Source organism: Rattus norvegicus, assembly GCF_036323735.1.
Source record: "Rattus norvegicus strain BN/NHsdMcwi chromosome Y unlocalized genomic scaffold, GRCr8 chrY_unlocalized_1, whole genome shotgun sequence".
Lineage (NCBI taxonomy): Eukaryota > Metazoa > Chordata > Mammalia > Rodentia > Muridae > Rattus > Rattus norvegicus.
In genome coordinates this window covers 1,832,082-1,856,982 of record NW_026947367.1, presented here as the reverse complement: position 1 = coordinate 1,856,982, position 24,901 = coordinate 1,832,082, and the positions used below count along the sequence as shown (strand labels likewise).

The 24,901-nt window shown below is 38.0% G+C and overlaps 1 long non-coding RNA gene across 1 annotated transcript in view; it reads right to left on the bottom strand.

Moving 5' to 3' along the window:
- Positions 1-12,692, bottom strand: part of LOC134484560 (uncharacterized) — an 80,976-nt gene extending 68,284 nt beyond the window's left edge. Inside the window, exon 1 of the long non-coding RNA XR_010062011.1 lies at positions 11,473-12,692. This is a non-coding gene — a long non-coding RNA (uncharacterized LOC134484560). The remainder of the gene's footprint in view (positions 1-11,472) is intronic.
- Between the last annotated feature and the right edge of the window lie 12,209 nt (positions 12,693-24,901).

The window sequence follows — 24,901 nt, the reverse complement described above, 5'->3', positions numbered from 1 at the left end:
GGGTGCTTTCCTGGTGTACTAGAACACTGTAATCTAGATTGTATGCAACAGGGCCACCAGGAGAAATGATGGTTAGGAAGGCAAGAAATCACCAAAGAGCCTTGTAAGAGTGCATTGTCCTTGGAAGTATGTCTGACTAATCCATAATGCACAGCAGCATCTATGCCTCTTTTTATGTCACAGTGGCAGCCTGGCTATATGAGGCAATTGTGGCACACTGACTGTCAACAGGACCTCTAGGACATATGATTCTTTTTACGCTAACCCTGATCTCTGTAAGGTGACCTTGGAGCTTTGAGACAATAGGAAGACATAGCACAAAACACACACACACGAACACACACACACAAACACCACCACTACCAACAACAACAACTACAAAATCAACAAAAAATAAACAAAGAAACAAACAAACAAAAAACAACAAAGAGGTAATTTGTTGTAGAAAATAATTTAATCCCAATATGGTATTTTTACCCTGCCTTTGTCCATTTAATTCCCTGTTAAAAGACACACACATACACACACACACACACACACACAAACACACACACACACACGCATGCACACACACACACAAACACACACCACCACTAGCACCACCACCACCACCAACAACAACAAAAACAACAACAAACAAACAAACAAACAAAAACAAAAAACAAGGAGGTAGTTTGTTGTAAAAAATAATTTACTCCCATTCTGGTGTTTTTACCCTGCCTTTGTCCATTTTATTCCCTGATAAAACACACACACACACACACACACACACACACACACACACACACACACATATTTTATATTAAGATAAGCCATTTTGAGAAATCGAAATGCCCAGATATTTACACTTTATCTCATTAAAATCTATTTTCTATCTATAATTCCACACTATTACTATGTTTTATCTGGCCTTCTCTTGATTCCAATTGACCAGATGGTATGTCCATGCCTTTTTGAACCAAAAACCATTGCACGTTCCTCTTCTTTTCACTCTGTTCTCTCTTCTGGGTCTCATCTGCCTTCCTACCCCACCCTGACAGTAAATTCACCCTCAAGACTTCCAATAATCCGTTTTGGCTCCTACAAACATCACAAATACCTGTGTGTGTGCATGGGATTATGCATGTGCATGTGAGGGTCTGTGTGTGTGTGTGTGTGTGTGTGTGTGTGTGTGTGTACATGCATGCACACATTCACATGATTAAAACATAAACATTCTTTGAACATAAAAAGAAAACTCATAACTCATTTGAACCAGCATTCTTAGATGAGTTTAGCCATCATAAAAAAAAAATTATTTTCGCAACTGGTGGTTTTTACATACTTGTTGGGAATGCAAACTCAAGTCCTCATATTTGCATGACAATGAAATCACCAACTATGACATCATCCAAACACCTTACAATTACATTTCATAAGCTTCTTAGGTTTACTGATGTGTTAGTTACAGATTCAGATACTATCTGTCTAAATACAAGTTGTATGGTTGCTTAGATATTTTTAAGAGTCCTCAGATGCCTGATAGTGCTGACTTGTGCCTTTAATTGCAGTACATGATCAAGTTTCTTTGTTCTGGGTGAAGGTCCTCACAATGACTCTGCATTGCTCTGGAATGGCCTCTTGTATTTACATTCTTTTGTGCTAATTTAGCAATAATCCAGAATCATCCAACCTAGCTGTCAAACATCACATTATATGATGTTTCCAAGTCAAGTGATTGCTAGGCCCTACTTGCCATGGCATATCACTGTGTTGAAAATCTATTGGAGCCCTCAGGAATGCTTCTTCAAACTTGTCATCAGCTGCTGTTGTAATACACAAATCCTATGATACATAGCCTTTCACCTGTGAAAAAGAATAACCTTTACAGCAGGCTGATCGTGTACCTTGTTGTACACTATGTTATTCTTTCAGCCAACACATGCCACTGTGTGCTTATTAGATGTCACAAATACTATGGGGATACATCTGGCTTTCCAAATTTCTCATATAAAACCAGGATGAACTTTATAAACCCTTTTTCAGGATCAGACCTTTATATAGGCTTTGAAACATAAAAATAAACACTGATTTTCCTTATGGAAGAATAAATTCCTGACAAGAGGAGGGAGAGATTGCTGTCATCTCTGTTTAACAATAATCTCAGCATGCCATGTGTGTGATATGGAGTAGCTTCAATACTGTACTGTGGAAATAATATGATGTTTTTGGTGTACTCTGTCTAAATGACAGTGTGACATCCATATAGATTCCTGTCCTAACAAATATGGAGGCCTGAGGATTCATTCAGCTTGCTAAAGCCCCTAATAGAGGAACTTTGCTCACCAACTCCTTGTTGTTGTACTCCTTATTGAGCAACTTGCTAGTGGGTATCAAGGAACAGAATAACTTTGAGATTATATATATATATATATATATATATATATATATATATATATATATATATATTACCAATCCTACATGTGACAGAGGGCTATTACCTAATACATACAAAGAGTTCAAGAAGTAACTCTACAGAGAGACAAATAACCCTATTAAAATTGTGGTCCAGAACTAAACAAAGATTTCTCAACTGAGGAATATCAAATATCTGACAACCATCTAAAGAAATGTTCATCATTTTTAGTCATCAACGAAATGTAAATGAAAACAACTATGAGATTCCTCCTCACACATGTAAGAATGGCTAAAATAAAAACTCAGGAGACAGCAGATCTTTATAAGGATGTCAAGAAAGAGGATTGCTCCTTCTTTGTTGGTGGGATTGCAAACTGGTTAACCACTCTGGATATCAGTCTGGAGATTCCTCAGAAAATTGGAAATTTCACTACCTGAGAATCCAGATAGAACTCTACTTGGCATATAATCCAAAGATTCTCCAATATACTTAAAGGACACATCCTCAACTTTGGTCATAGCAGTCTTATTTATAATACCCAGGAGCTAGAAGGAACCCTAATGGCATTCATCAGAGGGATGAATACAGAAAATATGGTAAAGCTATACAATGGTGTACTACTAGGGTATCAAAACCAATGATCTCAAAAAAGTTATAGACAAATGGAATGAACTAGAAAATATCACACTGATTGAGGTAACCCAATTACAGGAAAACACATATGGTATGAAATCATCATAAGTGAATATTGGCAAAAAAGCTCAAGTTACCCAAGATGCAGTCCACAGACAACTGGAAGTTCAAGAAAAGAACACACAAAATGTGCATGCTTCACTCCTTTTTAAAAGGTGGAACAATACTATCTATGAATTTAGAGCAGAGACTGATGGAATCCCATTCAGATCATGCCGAACTTGTGGCAGAAATATATATATATATATATATATATATATATATATATATATATGTATCACTCACCAAAATAGATAAGATTGATGAAGCTAAGAAGTGAATGCTGACAGGAACTGTACATAGATCTTCCATGTGAGACACAGCTAGAGCATATCAAATACAGAAGTGCATTCTAGTGGCAAACCAGTGAACTGAAAGCAGACAATAATGGGGGTTGTAAAAGAGCAGGGGGACCGGTCAGAGATCTTATGAGAAGGAAATTGGGAAGGGACATAAGATTTGAAATGTAAATATAGATATACCAAATTAAAAAAGGAATACAATTTGCTAAAAAATAAAAAAAATGAAAGAAATTAAAGAACACTGTGAAGTATTCACAGCTATTGACTCAGAAATGTAAACGTCATTGTAATGGAATGATAGTCAGAGTAATACTAGTGGAAAGACTGAGATGATGAAGACTCAACTACAAACAGTTCTCTCTCTCAGATATCAGTGTCAGACAAAAACTGCACTATAGGTATCCAAAGCATGGAGGAGTTTACTCTGAGCTGAGGACTCAATATTTGTCTTTCCCTTCTTCCTTTGGACCTTATTCTTCTTGACAAAAAGAATAAAGGCTATGAGCTCTCAGGAAAACAACTGTGCCCTGCCCATCACTTGGTTTTTGAATAGAAAAAAAATAATGTTGTAAACTCTCTGACTTTCAGGAATGATACGAACAGGAAACTCCAGTTGCTTATGAGAGGCTCCCAGCTTCTGATTCCCATATGCGGAAGGCTCACATCAAGGCTAACTGTTCAGATATCCCACTTAATCAATACTAAGGACTCTCTGAGCTATCCCAAGAATCACATATTTCTTCCTTTTTTTATACAAAGACAGAAAGGAAGCTTCCTTTTCCCCATCACTGATATCTTAATCCTCTTTTTTCTCCCTCCCCTATGGCAATTTACTCTGAATTAGAGGTCAATTAGTAAACCCTAGAGGTACAGCAGGAGTATCTGAGAGGCAGTTGCAGCAGGACAACACTTGTGACATCACAGAAGCAGCTAGAGGCTTCCAGGTTACAAGAGATACTTACGGGAGGGCCTAATGATGATGTCACTGAGACATGCCATGTCCCACCTGCTAAACAGATTTCCCTACATTGACCAGATTTGGAGTGCCCTTTCCAGGTATGTCTCCTGTGACACAGTGGAAACCTTTAGGTAGTCCATCTCTCTAAAGCTAGAGAAACCTCTTTGCTTCATTAGTGGTTACATGCTATGAATGGAGAAAGGTAGTCAAGGTTTGGCATTGGTAGAAAAGATTTAGGAATATGGAGTGGAGGAATTCTTCTAGATAATAATTAGTTCCCAGGTTCATTCCTGTGATATATAGTTCAATTTTCTACATTTTCTTTGTATCCCAAAGGCCAGTATTCTCCCTACAGATATTTTATTGAATGAATATTGTATTTCACTTTCTTATTGTACATTCCTTGATAGGGGACTTTATAAATATTCCTTAATGTGTACTCAAAAATTCTGTTTTACAATTCCATTTTTGCAATGAATTTGGCAACAAAGGGGGCCCAGCTATAGAGTAAATATAACAGTGTAAATATTTTGTACCGACTTCAAATGATAAACTCTCAAATCCTTATTTTATCCATAATAGTTTTGGTGCATATATATTTGTGTGAGTGTGTGTGTGTGTGTGTGTGTGTGTGTGTGTGTGTGTGTGTGTGACACATGTCCAGCAGTCTCTGAATGGCCATTCTTTCAGTCTCCTAAAAACAATGCCTCCCTACCCCTCATATAGATATTTTATTTACCCTTTAAAGGAAGGACTGAAACATTTGCATTTTGGTCTTCCTTCTTGAGTTTCATGTGGTCTGGGCATTGTATCATAGGTAATTAGAGAATTTGGGCTGATATCCAATTTTCAATGGGTGCATACTTTTTGTGTTTTTCTGTTATTAGGTAACCTCACTCAGGATGATATTTTCTAGGTCCATCCGTTATGCTTATGAATTTCATACACATTGATTTTGATAGCTGAGTAGTAGTCCATTGTGTAAATATAGGCCATTTTCTGTATCCATTCCTCTGGTGAAGGGCATCTGGCTGTGGAAGCATGGTCAACCTCAAACATCTCTGTCACTCTAGCAAGCAGATGTTGTCACAATTTCAAATCACATCAGTCACCGAAAATAACCTGGGTAAAAATCTCTTACAGAGGGATGGCAGCCATTACTGGAGAAGGAAATGGCTTTGATGTCCATTAGAAAAATCTGCTCATGCCATGCCATTCAGTCAACCCAAGCATTATGGGATGAAGAGATCTAGCTTTAGAGAATGAATGTTTAAAGTTTCCTTGGGAAATTTTAGCCTGTTAGCAATGGTTCACTGTTAACAGGAAATATTTGAAGTGGAATACTATACAGCTATGAAAAATAAGGACATTGTGAAGTTGTGGTCAACTAGATGGAACGAGTTGAGAAAATTGAAACTCCTCTGGGTGAGATCATTGAAGACCTTGAGAAAAAGGAACACTGGGCATGGATCACTGAAGAAACAGATATCCACAGAAAATACAAGAGACATGACTGAGGAAGAGACAGCTGTGTCTACTGGACTATGGATCAATGGTTAGAGCCCCTAAAAGGGGAGATATCTATTAACAGAGTATTTGATCCACAAATACTGTAGAGGAAAGCTTGTTGGCATTTCAGAAACCAATGAGCCTATAAAGAAAACACACAATGTTTATTATAATTATAATCTATAAACGTGTATTGGGTAGATCTAACATTATCATAACTTATACCCCAATCATAAAACCCCTTGCTAAATGTGCATTCTCCAGGCCATATGGATTGTTTCCATCATTACTTCCTCCTCTTTATCTTCAGCCCTCTCCCTTCCCCTCTTACCCTCTTCTGCCTCTTTACCTAACACCACCATCAAACCTCCAGTAACAACTTTCCCCTCTGGCTATCAGTAATAAGCTCTAGTATTTACTGACCAGTTAAAATTTGAAGAAGGTTCATATGTGATCACCTGAGTCCAAGATAGGGGGATAGTCAGTGGCGAACCTCCTTTGAGGAAGCAGATAAATATCAGGATACAAATTGCTTTTGCTGGTGGAAGAGCAAATCCGTATAATGCTTTGCATATCTTTCCAGTAGATTCTGAGAAAATGGGGAATATTCTTCCTAAAGACACAGCTATACTACACCTGGTCTTATATCTGAAAAGACCTCTGCCATACCCCAAGGACATGTGCTCCATAAGGTTCCTAACTGCTTTTTTCATAATGAACAGAAAAGAGAAATAAGCCAGATGCGCCTCAAACAAATACTGGCTACAGAAAATGTCGTTCATTTACACTATGCTATACTACACAGCTAATGAAAAATATGGACATTGTGAAGATTCGGTCAAGTAGATGGAATCAGAAATTATTATTCTGAATGAGGTAACTGAGACCCAAAATAGCATGTACATACTCATGTAAAAGAGGGTATTAGCCATAAAGTACAGAATTCACACACTATGATCTATGGAACCAAATAGGGTAAACATGAATAAAGACCCAAGAAAAATGCTTGAATTTCACACAAAAGGAGGAATAAAATAATGAGAGGAGGCAGGTGGAAGAAAAGGATTGGGTGGCTGAGTGTATGGGAAGGGAAATGAGGTTTGAGAATCATTTCTTGGGACAGATGGGCAAGAGGGACAGAGGGCCAAGGAAATAAACTGAAATCAGTGACTGTCCAGGGTGGGTGCTATCTGTATGATTTTTCTGCAGTCTGGGATGCGTGAGGCTATCCCTGCGTCCAGGAGGGTGACTTTAGCTGAGACTCATAACAGTGGGGATACGGAGACTGAAATGGTCACTTTCCGTAGCCACAGAGGACCTAAGGTGGAAGGATAAGGACACAAATCCACCCCCAAAATATTTACCAAGAATTTGCACTTTCTATTAAAGACACAGGGACAGAGATGGAAGAGGAAATGATGGAATGGCAAAAGGATAAGTGGCCGGATGTGAGACTTATCCTATGGGCAGACGGCAAACACTTACATTATTTATGGTCCTTTCTTGTGTTTGCAGACAGGAGGGTAGAGTTATTGTCTTCTGCAGGGCTCCACCGAGCAGCCGACTGACACCGGTGCACAGATGCATGGCCAAATTTCGGATGGAGCTCAGTGAGTCTCACTGAAGAACTGAGGGAAGGACTGAGAGAGGCAGAGGAGCACAATGGTCTTCATGTGGGTTCACTAAACCCATCGCCTGTCTGTGTATTCTGTTTTCCTACCCAGGCTGCGTTTTCAGGACCTGGTGGGAGACGATGAGTCTAGGCCTGCAGAGACTTGATGTGCAAGAGGAGAGGTTACACCCATAGGGTCCCTCCACTCTCTCAGAGAAGAAGGGGAGAGGGTACAAGGAGGGACTGTAATTGGTGGGGGACTGGAGGAGTGTGGTGACAGGGCAGCATTCAGAATGTTACCTGGTGAATAGATGCAACCATTCTAGCAAGGGGCAAAGGCATGACATCATGGGTGTGGAGCATGACATCATGGTGGTTGGGCATGACATCATTGGGGTGGAGGAATGACATCATAGTGATCAAGGCATGATATCATGAAGTTTAAGAGGAAATAGATGAAACTAAAAAAAGTCAGCACAGGAGGGAACTGAGATCTAGATACACAAACATGGCAGGCGTTTACCTATGCATTGTATCGGCTGTGAGATAAATCATATTCTATCTACAATCTACAAATGCAGAGAGAACACAGGAAAGAAGAAGGCCCGTGAGGGGAAAAGCATCGACCTCTCTGAAAGGAAAACTGGAACAGGTTCTGTGAGTGAGTGAGGGCGAGTGAGGACAGGAGTGGAGGGTCAGCGGGGATGATGGAGTAATAGTGCGGTGCTGAGAGAACTGGCCAGAAATAGGGGATACGGTTTAATGTGAAAACTCGATGGAAGCACTCGTTAATTCATCGTGTCTAGCGGGCCACGTTCCTGAGAATTTAATCTGACAGAGATACAGAGTACGAACCTGTAATCTTTTGAAATCGAGCAAGTAGGACATCAGGGGTGGGGATGGGGCACATTCAGTGGAGTCAATTTCTGAGGAGATAAAGTGGAGATCCTTGAACAAGAGACCGATGCGGGGACAGAGATTATAAAGATATAGCAAATGAGGACTTCCTGGTACCTTAAACCTGCAACTGATGTAAATGCACACGAAAACCCTTCCTCCTCTCCAAGGTTTATTTAGCCCTTGGTCATCCTGAGTAAAATATATGCACACAGACATAGCGTGTCCCTGAATACCTTCTAACAGAGCTGTGACACTGAAATCCTTGGAAGAAACCAAAATTCACTTGCAGGCAGACAAATCTTCTGCTGACTGACTATTTCCTGGTCCCACTTCATCCTTTCACACATGTTGTGCCCCTGGACACTCTAGGAAGGAGACAAGAGAAGTGTGTGTGTGTGTGTGTGTGTGTGTGTGTGTGTGTGTCTGTGTCTGTGTCTGGGTGTTTGTCTGTGTCTGTCTGTGTCTCTCTGTGTGTATGTCTGTTTGTCTAACTGTCTATATCTCTTTCTGTGTTTCTCTGTGAATCTGTGTGTGTGAGAGCATGTGTGTGTGTGTGTATGGGTGTGTGTGTGTGTGTGTGTGTGTTTGTGTGTTTATCATGCATAAGCTAACCATCCTCACACAGACTGTCTGGATTCCTTTTCTTTTTAGGAGGTTGGCGAATCTTTCTCTTGTCCTAAAAGACCACTCTGGTTCTCAACTCTCTCTGTGAGGCCCTGACAGGTTGAGTAATTTTCATGTGTGCGGAGTCTGTCCTATTGAAACTTGCTTTCCTGGATACAATATCACCTGAAAAACACATCTCAACTTTTACTATCCTTACTCCGTGATCCCTTGAGGGGTTTAGTCCATTATTATTGTTGTTATTATTATTATTATTATTATTATTATTATTATTATTATTATTACAGGATTATTCCATTATATTGCTATCTGCATTGTTACTGGTGTGCTAAAGTTCATTGACGTCAGGAAGAAAGATTTTATTTCATATGGGTCCCATTGGACGGCCATGTCTTTGTTCTTTGAACTGAAAGATTTATTTGCATGCTCCCAAGAGCAAATACATGCAAGTACAGAAAGATTCTTGCTCTTCATCATGAGAGAGATACCAAGTTAGGGAGGAATAAGACAGTTTTCCACAATGTTTCAGGCTTTGGGGATTGGTAGACATTACATAACCGTCTTTTTATTCATAGCAAGAATAGTCAAAATTATTAATAGTAGGCAGAAACTTTTAACAACATATTTTTGCTGGCTAATTTAAATTCACATATTTCATTTCTAAAACATTATACATTCTCTTTCTGGTTCTTCTTGAAATTCTTTGAAGAAGTGAAAACTGGTATGTTTATCTGTTCACATTCATAAAGCATCACCGTTGCCTTAGTATTGAACAGACAGCACAACCGTCAAGAGACAAACTGACTTTCTTGCCAAAGAAACAAATCTTCACCTAAATGGAGGCAGTTTCGTTCTTAGGTACAGAAGTTTAAAATCCCCTAAGAATGCTTCCTACATGTACCCTTTCCTGTTTATTGTAATATCCTAGGAAATGGATTTTCTCTTTGCATTTTGTTTCAAGTGTTAAGATCTACAAGAAAGTTTTGACTGTGTGTACTATTTGGAGATGTTGTCCTTTTTCTTTCTGGGTTGTAGACTCTCAGGCATTTTCTAATCCATCTCTCACAGTAGGGGCTGCAAATGAGATTTGTCTTCAGCAGGAATAAAGGAAAGAACACAGGTAAGGTAATACATGACTCCCTGATGTATTTATCCCCTCTGAGTCTGAGATGACTGTTCTCATCAACCTGTATTTCTAAACGTTAACTTTGAAACAAAGTACACTCACATGAGTGTAAGCCTTTGTACTTTACATTGTGTAAATATTTGCAATAAAGGGAGCTTTAAGGTAATAAAGTTGTGTGATGTGTGTAACTCTTTTAACAGATTCCCTTGTATAACTTAAAAGAATATATAAATGGTTTCCTTCATGTTGAATGTAATGAAGACAGTGTCTCTTCTAACAATATATGTAGTAATATTGACCTCTATAAAAATTAACATGTTCATGCCTTCCCTAAACATCCACAACAATTACTTATGGGATACTTCCTACACTTACTCAGTGTTTTTTCCTAAATATTGACTTTAAAATGTATTTAGCGTAATAGATATTGAGAAGGGTGGAGGGTGGGAGGAAACTGAATGGGAGGGGAGGTGGGGAATGGAGTGTCCTTTGGAGGAATTAGTTATAGGGAAAGCAGGGAAAAGAGAATGGAAATCACAAGTGTGGGGTGCACATCTCTAGGAGGTGCCAGAGACCTGGGAAAGGCGAGGCTACAGGGTGTCTATTGGGGGGACTGTAGCAGTGGGGATACAGATCTTTAATTTGCCACTTCTGTAGCCAGGAATGACTCCCAGTGATATAACAAGGACAAAAACCTACCCACAAAACCTTCAATCCAAAATGAACACAGCCTACAAGATCTTCAGATACGAAGATAGATAGAGCAGACATGGAAGGAACTTCCAACCAATGTTTAGCTCAGATTGAGCCCTACCCGTGGGCAATCACCGATACCTGACACTATTAAAGATACTCTACCGTGCTTGCAGACACAATCCTAGCATAACTGACCTCTCTGTGACTCCACCCCCCAACAGCTGAGAGAAATAAGTGTAAAGATTCACCACCAAACAAGAGCTGGAGCTTGGGGAGTCTTTAAAAAATAAGGTGAAGAATCAAGGCCCAGATGATATGTGGGACTCCACAGCAAGACCAGTAGAGTCCACTCACAGTGACACTTGGGGTCTGCCAAAGACTGAACCACCAACCAGAGAGTGAACATAGACTGAACCTGAGCTCCCAGGACATAGGTAGCAAATGTGTAGCTTTGTCTTTTTATAAGTGCCCCGGACAATGAGTGTTGGCATCCCATGAAGATGGAGCACCCATTTTGGGATGTAAAGTGAGTAAATAAATAAATGAATTTTAAAAACAAATATCCCATCTACAGACAACATGTTTTGGGAAGGCCCAATACTAGCTGTTCTGTACCTGCATGAAGACAAAGCCTGTGGAGTGCCTATATCCTTAGAGGCCATAATCCTTTTCATTCTCTTCTTCCATCAGAGTCCCCAAGCTCCACCGTGGTTTGACTAGATGATGCCTGCTTCTGTCTGAGTCAGCAGCTTAGTGGAATCTCACAGAGGGAAGCCATGCTAGACTGCTGTCTGCAAGCATAACAGAGTCACATTAATAGTGTAAGGGATCGGTGCTCATCCATTGTGTCTCAATCTGCAGTAACCATTGGTTGATCATTTTTCACTATCTTCTCTATGCACAGCCCTTTCATTTCTTGTGGTCAGAATGAATTTTGTGTCTAAAGTTGGTGTCTCTTTATCATTCCATTTGGGTTGCTCTCTGGCGACAGCAGATGGCTTCTTTAGGTCCATATCACTGAGACTGATTCTCAGCTAAGGAAACACCCATTGATTAATGGGCATCTCTTACCCCAGCTCTCTGCCTCTTTCTGGAAATCACTTCTAGCTCCCCACCCCAATCCATCTAGGCTGCTGTGTCTGGCCTCAGTATCAGAGGATGTGATCATAGAGACTGGATATGCAAGGGGAGGAGCTACCCGAGGGTTCCCCTCCTGCTCTAAAGAGAAAGGGATGGGCAAAGGATTGTGAGAGGGGTGAACTGGAGGGGGGCAGGGTGCAGCATGTAAAGTGAATAAATAAACAAATTAATGTGAAAATAACTAAGTCTACTTGAAGGTAAGAAGCAGGTGTGTGTGTGTGTGTGTGTGTGTGTGTATGTGTGTGTGTGTGTAAGTAAGTATGTAAGTAAACTTGAAGGTAAGAGCAGTTGTGCGTGTGTCTCTGTGTGTGAGTGTGTGTGTTTCTGTTTGTATGTGTGTTTGTGTGAATATATATGAAGGTAAGAAGCAGGTGGGTGTGTGTTTAATAAATTATCACATTTGAGAAAACAGTGGTCTATGGTGAAGACAGGACAGCTTAGGAACTATTTTTACAAGAAGTGGCATTTGCTTAAGATGAAGAAATGATTTGGTGATTAATAACATTATGTGTTCTTCAAGAGAATTCAGGACCGAACCCTAGCTCCCAAGTGACAGTTCACAAGTGGCTGTAATTTCAGCATCATGGAATCTCACACCCTCTTAAACCTCCTGGACACTAGGCATGGATGTATTGCACACACGAACAAGCAGATAAAACTCTTACATATGTACAACAAAAAGTATGAAAACAGAAGAGCAGTTCCTTTTTCACATAATTTGATTTTGATGAATATTCATAGTGATAATCACAGTCAAATAAACACTTTACTGATCTATAATGCAATCAAAGCCATTAAGGTTAATGATCACATGAGTCACTTAAAATCTATTTATTTAAAAAATTGCAATAAAATATGCAGTTATTAAATTAAAATTTTATTAATATACAATTAAACATTAGTATTCGCATATAGAGCTGAAAATAATACTTTCCACATATTTGTTTGGCTTTTATAAATATTTCAGTTTGTGGTCTGTTTGTTTTTGGTTTTGTAGGAGTTCATTTCCAGGTATTAACCCATAAACTCTATAAACTCATACCGAATACACTACAGGAACTGAGGCTCTCTTGTGTTCAATCCAGGAAGGTTGCTCTCTGATTTCCTTCTTATCTGATCAATTTTATCTACGTACATTACAAGGATATTTTTCCTCTTGAATTCTTCCTGTTTTGTAAAGCTGATAGTTGATAGCTGATAAGTGGAGATTATTTAATATTTGAAGATCATTTTGAATGATATTTCCTGATGTCTGCACTATCAATGTTGTAGATTTTCAAATGCATGGCCATATGAACAGCTATTCAGGGACTGAACATGCCTTATAACTACTGTTGTTTTGACTCTTTGAAGGAAGAAATCAGAAAAGAATGGTGATTGGGTTAAGGGAATCTGTGGGGGAAAACAGGAAAAATGACAGCATTTGAGACATAAATAAATTAATAATATGAATCAATACAAAAAATAAAGCAGAATTCAAACAATACAGGAAAAGGAGATTTAATTGATAGGAAACAGTATGGTTTTATATCGTAACCTAATTACTAAATTTTATATACTTTAATCAATCTAATGACTAATTCTCAAAAAATTAGAAAATTGAAAAAAATGTTAAAAGTAATTTTGTAGGTTTATCAAATCATAATAACAATGTTTCTAGAACTGTACACTATCTATGCCCATATCCAATCCAGAAATCCAGTTGACATTTAGTTATTACATATCTTATGTTATTCTATTCTGTGATAATTCATTACTATTTTTATCTTATGTGACTACACCTTTGAAGAAAAATACTTTGCTGAAATGTCTCTGAATTTGGATTTGTCCAGTTGTTTTTCTCTTATAGGTTGAGATTATATGTATTTGACACAGATACCAAAAAGTTTTTTTTGCTTTACTTATCGCAGTTATACATTAGGAGGATGCCTGTCATCTTAACAACACCCAATTATGTAGCAATGAAATTATTTTAAATTATTTTCCTTTCATAGTTAAAATATTTTAATGTATTTTTCTTTTGTAATTCTTTTTAAAGTAATAGAAATAATAGGAGAATTACTTAATGCCTGTGGAAAGACTGTGTGTCTCTTCAAAACTTTAGGATTTGTTTGTAGCATCTCAGTCATTTTTTTAACCAACATTTTGACCTGAATGGTCGTTACTGCTTATAAGTACACTCAGAACAATGAGTCCGAGGACAATATAATTATTGTCTTTCTGGTTGGGTGACTCATGCCTAAAACAATACTGTAGTTTTAGTGTCATGGTGATTTTTTTAATGTGTTCCATATTTTCAGCACACTTAAATGGAATTTTATTTTTGTTCAATATATTTCTAAAGGCTCAAATTCTAATTTTACGTTATTTCATTTTCTTGTTTAATAGCAACCTGAATCTAATTATCTGACACTAGCCGGCTTTTCTATTTGTATTCTGTCACTTGTAAACCCACATCAATTCTTGTATAATGTGTTCATGCATGCTTGTTTGTGTGTGTGTGTGTGTGTGTGTGTTTGTGTGTGTGTCTGTGCATGTGTGTATGTGTGTGTTTATCTGAAACTATGATATTTATGTTGAGAAACATCTGGCTGAAATTCTTTACCACTGCCCTATAGATAAAAAGTGGGGGAAAGACTACTCCTGTTCTAAGATCATAGGGCCTGGGTGCCCAGAACTGAAGTATGGACTGACCAAATGTTAAACAAAGCAGAGACTAACAATTCACTGTCCCGAGAACTACTTAGCAGTTCCAGTCCAATGCAATGAATTTACATGTACTGAGGAATATGGAATTGTAGCACAATGAGTTGAGATCATTTGCAAACAATTTGTGGAAGATTTCCAAATAGCTAAGAATGGGTACAGAGAATTTTCAAGGACCCTGAGACATTAGCATGTGGTTTAAACGCTGCCCGGATGAAAACATTTAAGTACTGGACTAATCTACTAAAGTAATTTAGTAGCAAACATATATTACAATTGTTTACAATTAAGCATGGTGGGGAACAAAGGGAACACACTAAAACAAAGTTATGTTTCTAAAAGTTTGTTTCAAGACAGAAAGAAAGACCAAAGGGGTTTTGTTTTGTTTTGTTTTCACAGACTTTGCACCTTTTTAAAAAGCACTTTGGGATCTTTAATTACCTTCTTATTATCAGAACTTTCATCGGACCCAGAGTTCTTCTCAGTGCTGCCTTGACTTCTTGGTTCATTAAGGTATACGTGATGGGGTTCAGCATGGATGTCACAGTGGTATGGAAGATGAGCAAGAATTTATCAACTCCTTGTGGGTGGTTAGATTTGGGTCTCAAGTAGTTTTGTCCCAACCCTACAAGGCAACCTATTCCCCATGAAAAAAATGCCAAATGGACACATACCTCATGACTCATTTGGGTTGAATAGTGAAGTGGGGCCATACAGTGGCCAAAGGCCATGGCTGCCAATAGGCAGCACTTTGTTATACCTAAAATTGTGAAGAACAACATCTGTGTGACACAACCCTCCAGAGAGATTACTCAGATCTCACTTACAAGGCTCTCCATAAATTGTGTATGACAGAGACAGTATAAACAATTTCCAGGATACATAAGTTCGCCAGAAAGAAGTACATGGCAGTGTGTAGAGATGGACTAATGTAGATAGCAAAGGATATGGGAGCAGAATGAGGGTGAACAGGATGAAGCATTCTCCAGGAATCTCAAAGTATTTGACAGACAAGCCCTTTTCCTGCCACAAAGAGCAATTGACACAATTGAAACTCATCTCCTGGAAGATAGCAGTAAGCCATTAGAAGGATTCTTGCAGATGAAAGATATTAATTTTTTAATACTTTTAGATACTCACTTACATCAGAGTCAAAGTCTTTCTCTGTAGTCACAAAAATCAAAGCTTAGAAGTGATTAATTATCATAGATTTTCATATCTAATACTTTCTTTCTTAACACCAGGGGATTTTCCAAAGTGTGCTAAGCATTGAGCCAAGTGTCCAAATATTTACAAAGATGGTGCACACTTGTAGTTGTGGCACTAATGAAGCTCAGGCAGAAGCTTTTCCATGGGTCTGAGTTCAGTTTCACATGCTGTATAGGCAATCATTCAAATTAAGGTAAAGAAAACCTTGACTTTATCTCATTTTTTCACCCATTCTTAACATTAACTAGTTATCAATGTTATGCAGAAAAACAGATCAACCCACTCATTACTATGCTTACTTGTTGCCACAGTTATAGTCTCTCCAACCACCCTGTGTGTGTGTTGGGCCCCGATTATTCTCTGATTGCTATGATGAATATTCAAACTCACACAGTAAAGGTATCATTTCCTCAAGACTCATTATTTTTGAAGATAAAGTAAAATCAAATAATCATTTGATAAATAAATGATTACTGGTTTTAATACATAGAAAAGGCAAGGCACATCTCGATGTCTGCACAGTAACGAGGTAGTCAGAGAAGCTTTTTAAGGTGTGTAAAATGAGCCTTGAAAGTGAAGAAGGATCAAGCAAACAACACCATACCACTCATGCCACAACCTTCAATATGACAGCTGGTATTTGTAACTGAATAGTTCCTGTCTCTTTATTGAACATGTTATCTTAGCAGGAGTATCACTGTGTAGGCATGAAATTTCTGTTTTCTTAATATTGTTCATGATATTCTATCAATCAAACAATTGATTTAAATAAATAAAAAATAATAAAATATGTGTTGTCTTCATATGTAGTCTAGGCTAACCTGAAATTCCTAATTTCGTCCCTCAGACTCTTGAATGTGAGTATTCTAACAGCAAACATGATGCCTGGCTTGATAAGAATTCCGTCCTATTCTTTCATCTCGACATCTTAGAATTCCACGAAACTACCTGTATTTCTGTACACATAGTATGTATACAGTTCCTTCTTCTTTGCTCACTTTTGCATATGGCACCTGCTGTGTGCTTACTTACATGGAAAATTGTTCAGTTCCAGTACAGCCTTGTTTGTTTTCAAATATAATTCTTCGCTTCCAAAATCAAATGTGGGTTTCAGTATTTCCAAATTATTAATAAATAAACATGTTACCTATGGACATAAATAGCATATAAGACACACACACACACACACACACACACTTGTATAGTTACACTTTGTTATTCACAATGTAACTGCTAAAGTAGCTCTGTTAGCACTTTGGTGGTGACTACTTTTCATCTTTTTCACATTGTAGCCTTATACGGAGACTGAATATGGACTGCAAAGTTCTTATCATTATGTTTACCATCCTTATTAATCTCTGACCTCTCATGTAATGAGAAGCTCCAGTGTTTAGCATAGTTTGGTTCTTTGGAGATTCTGCCTGTCCCTTCCCATTATATCTTCTGAAGATCAGTCTCATGTCCCTCAAATATTGGAATGTGGCAAACTCATTTTTCTCCCAGTCTGATAACTTTTCCTTTCACATGAGATGTCCTTTTCTGTTTTATGGAGTGTATATGTCTTTGTGGAAGTTTGGGTTTTCTTGCCAAAAGATAAACCACTTTTTTTCTGACAAGAGTAGTTTAGGAGATATCACCATCCTCTTAGGCTCTCTCTCTATTCACCTGTATAATGAAATGTCTGAGCTATGTGAGTAGATCTGCACATAGTTGATCCACAAATCAAATGTGGGTTTCAGTATTTCCAAATTATAAATAAATAAACATTACACCTATGTACATAAATACAATATAAGACACACACACACTCACACACACACACAACACACACACACACTCTTATGCCACATACACAAGTGTTCCTATATATTCATGCAGAGACTGAGACACAGAGAAACACAATAGAGTAAGAGCACGTAGAGATTGTACATGAATTAAAACAATGAAGGATAGTAGTATTTGTTTACATCCTGCTTCACCATTTGGTCACTTATAAACATGGCTAAGAAAAAAATGTATTCCCCATGAGTTTTCTTCTGTGTGAATAAGTTAATTTCCCAAATCACTTAAGTTGATCGGGTGTGGAATGCTTGTCAGCTACATGGTTCATGAGCATGTATGCATGTCTACACACAAACATTTAGTTTTACTCTTGTGTACACTGCATTTTGGGAAATTTTTCTCCATAATACATAATTTTCCTTTCTATTCACTAATTGATCCCTAGATTAATTTTCTATTGATCTTAATGAAAAACACAGCTCCCCAAAACAAGAACAAAAAAATTAAAACAATAAATGGTTTTCTCAGGAGTGCAGGGGACATAGTCAGTTATAAGAGCTTATTAGATCTATTAGATTAGATCTGACCCAATCAAGCAAAATTTATAAAAATCTAAATGTAGAGAAGATAGGGTTAGACTTAAAGCTCTGACAATTATGAAGCAGGAATGGTGTTGTACATACTTGACCTCTCAGTGGACTCTGCTCTTGTAAAAAAAATGCTGGAATGCATAGGATTCTATTGTGATGCATTTCACACTTATTTGGATGTACTTTAAATATTTCTCCACATTAAATTAAACAAACAAACAAAAAAAATAAACAACCTTCCCACAGCCAACAAAGAAAATGACTACATTTTTTAATTTGAAATATTTTAGAGCAACTTCCTTTTCATTAGTAGTTTCTTTATTTGTATATGTAGCTCTCTATTTAGAGAGTGAGTCCTTGCCTCTTCCAGTTAAATTTCCAGAATATCAACTCAAGAACCAGAATGTTATATTTACATTTGGATTTGTTCGATAAAAATGATTAATGAGAAATCCTGAGGATTCATAAAAGAAATCTTACTAAAGCAAAAAGCACACATTGCACCTGACATGATAATAGTAGGAGATTGCAACACCCCACCCTCATCACTGGAGAGATCCTAGAAACAGAAATTAAACAGAGATGTGGAGAAAGTAATAGAAATTATAAAACATATGGATTTAACAGATATTTATAGAACATTCCATCCTAAAAAATAAGAATAATACATTCTTCTCATAACCTCAGGGAACTTTCTTCAAAATTGACCACATAATTGGTCCCTCAACAGACCTTAACAGATACAGGGAAATAGAAATAATCCCAGGCATTCTATCAGATCACCACACACTAAGACTGGTCTTCAACAATAACAATATTGACAGAAAGCCCACATATACACTGAAGTTTAAAAATGCTTTACTCCATGACAACATGATCAAGGAAGAAATAAAGAAAGAAATTAAAGACTTCTTAGAAATTAATGAATAATGAAGATACAACATTCCCAAACATATGTGATAGATTGAAAGAAGAGCTGAGAGGGAAACTTATAGCTCTGAGTGCTTGTGAAAAGAAACAAGAGAGAGAATATGTCAGGAGCTTGATAGCACATGTAAAAGCTCTAGAACAAAAAGAACTAAGTAAAGCCAAGGGGGGGTAGAAAGCAGGAAATTATCAAACTCAGAGCTGAAATCAACAAAGTAGAAATGAAAAGGACGATACAAAAGCAGGAACTTTTTCTTTGAGAAAAGCAATAAGATAAATAAACCCTTAGCCAAACTAATCAGAGTTCAAAGTGATTGTACTCAAATTAACAAAATCAGAGAGGAAAACGGAGACACAAGAACTGAATCTGAAGTAATTAAAAAAAAATCAGATTCTACTATAAAAGCCTATATTCAACAAAAGTGCAAAATCTGGAGGAAATGGACAATTTAGTAGACAGATAACAGGTAGCAAAGAAAATCCGGAATAAATAAACTATCTAAACAACCCCATAACTCCTAAAGAAATAGAAGCAGTTATTAAAAGTCTCCCAACCAAACAGAGCCCAGGTCGAGATGGGTTCAGTGTAGAATTCTATCAGACCTTCTTAGAAGACATCATACTAAAACTGTCCAAACTCTTCCACAAAATTGAAACAGACAGTGCACTACCACATTCCTTATATGAATCCAGAATTACTCTTATACCTAACCCACAAAAAGACTCAGCACAGAAAGAGGACTTCAGACAAATTTCCCTTATGGATATTGATGATAAAATACTCAATAAAATTCTTGCAATCTGAATATTACAACACATCAAAAAAATCATCCATCATGATCAAGTAGACTTGAAACCAGGGATGGAAGGATGGTTTAATATAGGATAATTAATAAATGTAATCCAACATGTAAACAAACTTAGAGATAAGGAGCACATGGTAATTTCATTAGATAGTGAGAATGCATTTGACAAAATTCAACAACCCTTGTGGATAAAAGTCCTGGAAAAATCACGAACTGAAGGCTCATATAAAAACATAGTGTAAGAAATATACAGCAAACCTGTAGCTAACAACAAACTAAATGGAAAGAAACTTGAAGCAATCCCACTAAATCAGGGAATAGACAAGGCTGCCCAACTCTCTCCCTACTTATTCAAAACAGGACTCCATGTCAGAGCCAGAGAATCCAGACAGCAAAAGGGGGACAAAGGGATTCAAATTGGAAGGGAACATATCAAAATATCACTATTGGCAGATGATATGATAGTATACACTTAAATGACCCCAAAAGTTCCACCAGAGAACTTCTTAACCTGATAAATAACTTCAGCAAAGTAACAGGGTATAAAATTAACTCACACATAACAGTAGCCTTCCTCTCCTCAATGAATAAACAGGCTTAGAAAGGAAAAAATGAAATCACACACTTCACAATAGTCCCAAATAATATAAAATATCTTGGTGTAAATTTAACCAAGAAAGTGAATGATCTGTATGATAAGAAGTTCAAGTATCTGAAGAAGGAAATTGAGGACAATCTCAGAAGACAGAAAGAGCTTCCATGCTCATGGATTGACAGGATTAATATAGTAAAGATGACCATTTTACCAAAAGCAATGTACACATTCAATGCAATATCCATCAAAATTCCTACGTACTTCTTTAATAGAGATAGAAACAGCATTTGCAAATTCATGTGGAATAAGAAAAAGCCAGGATATTTAAAACTATCCTCAACAATAAAAGAACTTCACAATAAAAGAACTGGCGTAATCATCACCCTTGAACTCAAGCAGTATAACAGAGCAATAGTGATAATTACTGCACGGTATTGGTAAAGAGACAGATGGATAGACCAGTGGAATAGAATTGAAGACCCAGAAATAAATCCACACACCTATCATTTGATATTTGGCAAAGGAGATAAAACCATCCAAAGAAGTAACATAGCATTTTCCAAAAAGAGTGGTGGTTCAACTGGAAGTCAGCATGTAGAAGAATGGAAATTATCCCCTTTTTATGACCATGTACTAAGCTAAATTTCAAGTGAATCAAGGACCTCCACATCAAACCAGATACACTCAAACTAATAGAAGAAAAGGTCGGAAAGAGTCTTGAACTCATGGGCACTGGAGAACATTTCCTGGACAAAACACCAGTGACTTATGATTTAAGATCAAGAATTGACAAATAGGACCTCATAAAACAGCAAAGCTTCTGTACAGCAAAAGATACTGTCATTAGGACAAATCTATAATCAACAGATTGGGATAAGATTTTTACCAATCCTATATCTGGTAGCTGGTAATATCCGAAATATACAAAGAACTTAAGAAGTAAGGCACTAGAAAGCCAAAATTCCCTATAGAAAATGGGGTAGAGTGAATTACAAAACATTCTCAGCTGAAGGTTATCAAATGGCCAAAAAACAACTAAATAAATGTTCAACATCCTTAGTCATCAGGGAAATTAAAATCAAAACAAATCTGAGATTCCACCGCACATCAGTCAGAATGGCTAAGATATAAATCTCATGTGACAGGAGATGCTGGTGAGGATGTGGATAAAGAGGAAGACTCCACCTTTGTTGGTGGGATTGAAGACTGGTACAACTCTTTTGAGGTTCCACAGAAAATTGGACATTCCATGACCTGAGGACCCAGCTATACCTCTCTTGGGCATATACCCAAAAGTTGGTCCAACATACAACAGAGAAATATATTCGACTATGGTCATAGCAGACTTATTTAAAATAGCCAGAAGCTGGAAAGAACCCAGATGCACTTCAACAGAGGAATGGATACAAAAATTGGTACATCTGCAGTACAGAATATTACTCAGCTATCAAAACAATGACTTCATGAAATTCATAGGCAAATGTTATAAACTAGAAAATATCATCTTGAGTGAGGTTACTCAATCACAGAAAAACACACTTGGTATGCATTCATTGATAAGTAGATATTATCCAAAAAGCTTGAATTACCCATCATGCAATACACAGACCACATGAAACTCAAGAAGGATGACCAAATGCAGATGCTTCACTCCTTCTTTAAAAGGGGAACCAAAATACCCATGGGAGGGGATAAGGAGGCAAAGTTTATTACAGAGATTGAAGGACCTGCTTTTCAGAGCCTGTCCCACATGTAGCCCATGCATATTCAGACACAAAAACTAGATAAGATGGATGAAGCTAAGAAGTGCAGGCTGACAATAACTGGATATTGATACCTCCTGAGAGACATAGACAGTATATGTCAAATACAGAGGCAAATGCCATCTGCAAACTAGTGAATCAAGTACCAGACCTGTGTTGTAGGAATTAAAGAAAGGATTGGAAGATCTGAAGGGATTTGCAACCCCATTATAATTACCATGCTAACCAACCAGATCTTCCTGGTACCAAACCACTATACATGGACTGATCCATGGTTCCAAATGGATGTAGAAAAGGAAGGCCTTGATGGATACAATGTAATGAGAAAGTCTTGTTTCTGCCAAAGTTGGAGCCCCACTGTAGGGGAATGTGGGGAGGCATGGGAGGGCGTGGGTGGGAATGTGAACCCCTTATAGAAGGGTAGGGGGAAAGGTTAAGGGGCTTATGGACTGAAAAACAGGGAAGGGAATAACATTCAAAATGTAAATAGGAAATAGCCAACAAGGAGAGAGAGAGAGAGAGAGAGAGAGAGAGATAGAGAGAGAGAGAGAGGGAGGGAGGGAGGGAGGGAGGGAGATCAGGGAGGGGAAAGAGGAGGTGGGTGAGGGAGAGGGGTAGGGGGAAAGGGAGAGGAGAAGGAGGAGGAGGAGGAGGAGGAGGAGGAGGGGGAGGAGGAGTTGAAAAAGAAAGAAAACTAAAGTTTCATTCTTCCCCATCCCCTCTCTTCCTCAGGTGTTGTTTAGTCGATCATGTTAGTGAGAGGTTATGAGTGTAATTTCTCGTGTTACTTTGAGACACCATCTCATAGTAAAATTAGTCTCTTACAATCTTCTCGCCCCCTCTTCTGTAATGTTCCTCAGCCTTGAATCAAGTGACATTTTGTTAACAGAGCCTTGAGACTGGTTTGAAGTTTCTCTCCTGCTTTTTGATTGGCTGGGATTTTTTTTTCTTACCCCCTTTACCCCCATTTTATTTTATTTTTTTTGTTTTTTTTTATTTTTTATTTTTATTTTTTATTAACTTGAGTATTTCTTATATACATTTCAAGTGTTTTTCCCTTTCCTGGTTTCCGGGCAAACATCCCCCTCCCCCCTCCCCTTCCTTATGAGTGTCCCCCTCCCAACCCTCCCCCCATTGCCTCCCTCCCCCCATAGTCTAGTTCACTGGGGGTTCAGTCTTAGCAGGACCCAGGGCTTCCCCTTCCACTGGTGCTCTTACTAGGTTATTCATTGCTACCTATGGGGTCAGAGTCCAGGGTCAGTCCATATATAGTCTTTAGGTAGTGGCTTAGTCCCTGGAAGCTCTGGTTGCTTGACATTGTTGTACTTTTGGGGTCTTGAGCCCCTTCAAGCTCTTCCAGTTCGTTCTCTGATTCCTTCAACGGGGGACCTATTCTCAGTTCAGTGGTTTGCTGATGGCATTCGCCTCTGTATTTGCTGTATTCTGGCTGTGTCTCTCAGGAGCGATCTACATCCAGCTCCTGTCGGTCTGCACTTCTTTGCTTCATCCATCTTGTCCAATTGGGTGGCTGTATATGTGTGGCCACATGTGGGGCAGGCTCTGAAGGGGTGTTCCTTCAGTCTCTGTTTTAATCTTTGCCTCTCCCTTCCCAGCCAAGGGTATTCTTTTTCCTCATTTAAAGAAGGAGTGAAGCATTCATATTTTGGTCATCCGTCTTGAGTTTCGTTTGTTCTAGGGATCAAGGGTAATTCAAGCATTTGGGCTAATAGCCACTTATCAATGAGTGCATACCATGTATGTCTTTCTGTGATTGGGTTAGCTCACTCAGGATGATATTTTCCAGTTCTAACCATTTGCCTACGAATTTCATAATTCGTTGTTTTTGATAGCTGAGTAATATTCCATTGTGTAGATGTACCACATTTTCTGTATCCATTCCTCTGTTGAAGGGCATCTGGGTTCTTTCCATTTTCTGGCTATTATAAATAAGGCTGCGATGAACATAGTGGAGCACGTGTCTCTTTTATATGTTGAGGCATCTTTTGTGTATATGATTGGCTGGGATTTTTACTGTGATCTTTGCTGCAGAGACTGTAATTAATTCTGTATATAAGGCCACATGGCTATGATTGTTTTTAGGTATGATACTGGCTTTAGTATGTAAGGGGCTGTACATTCTCCCCCATAACCACAGCTTCAATAACCTTATATATGTGGATCAACTACCAGTACCATCCATGTTCACTGAACAGGACTTAAGCAAAATTAGAGAGCTGTTGGCTATCACCAAGCTATTCATGCCACTGCACTGCCTTTGTGGCTATCCTGCCATGTGCTTGGCAAATCTTCCTGTATAAGAATATTGGCTTTCTGATAGGCAGGAGAATGGTAAAGATAAATTTCATTTTAACATATCAAAGGAAATTGAATTTTTTCCTGCTGTAGCACGTTTAATTAATTGAAGCAAAAAAATCTACTTACTTGATGTTATGGAAATATCATTTAACAATATAATCTTAACTCCTTTTAAATGATTAAAAGTCACATGTAGTTGGTAGCTGTCAT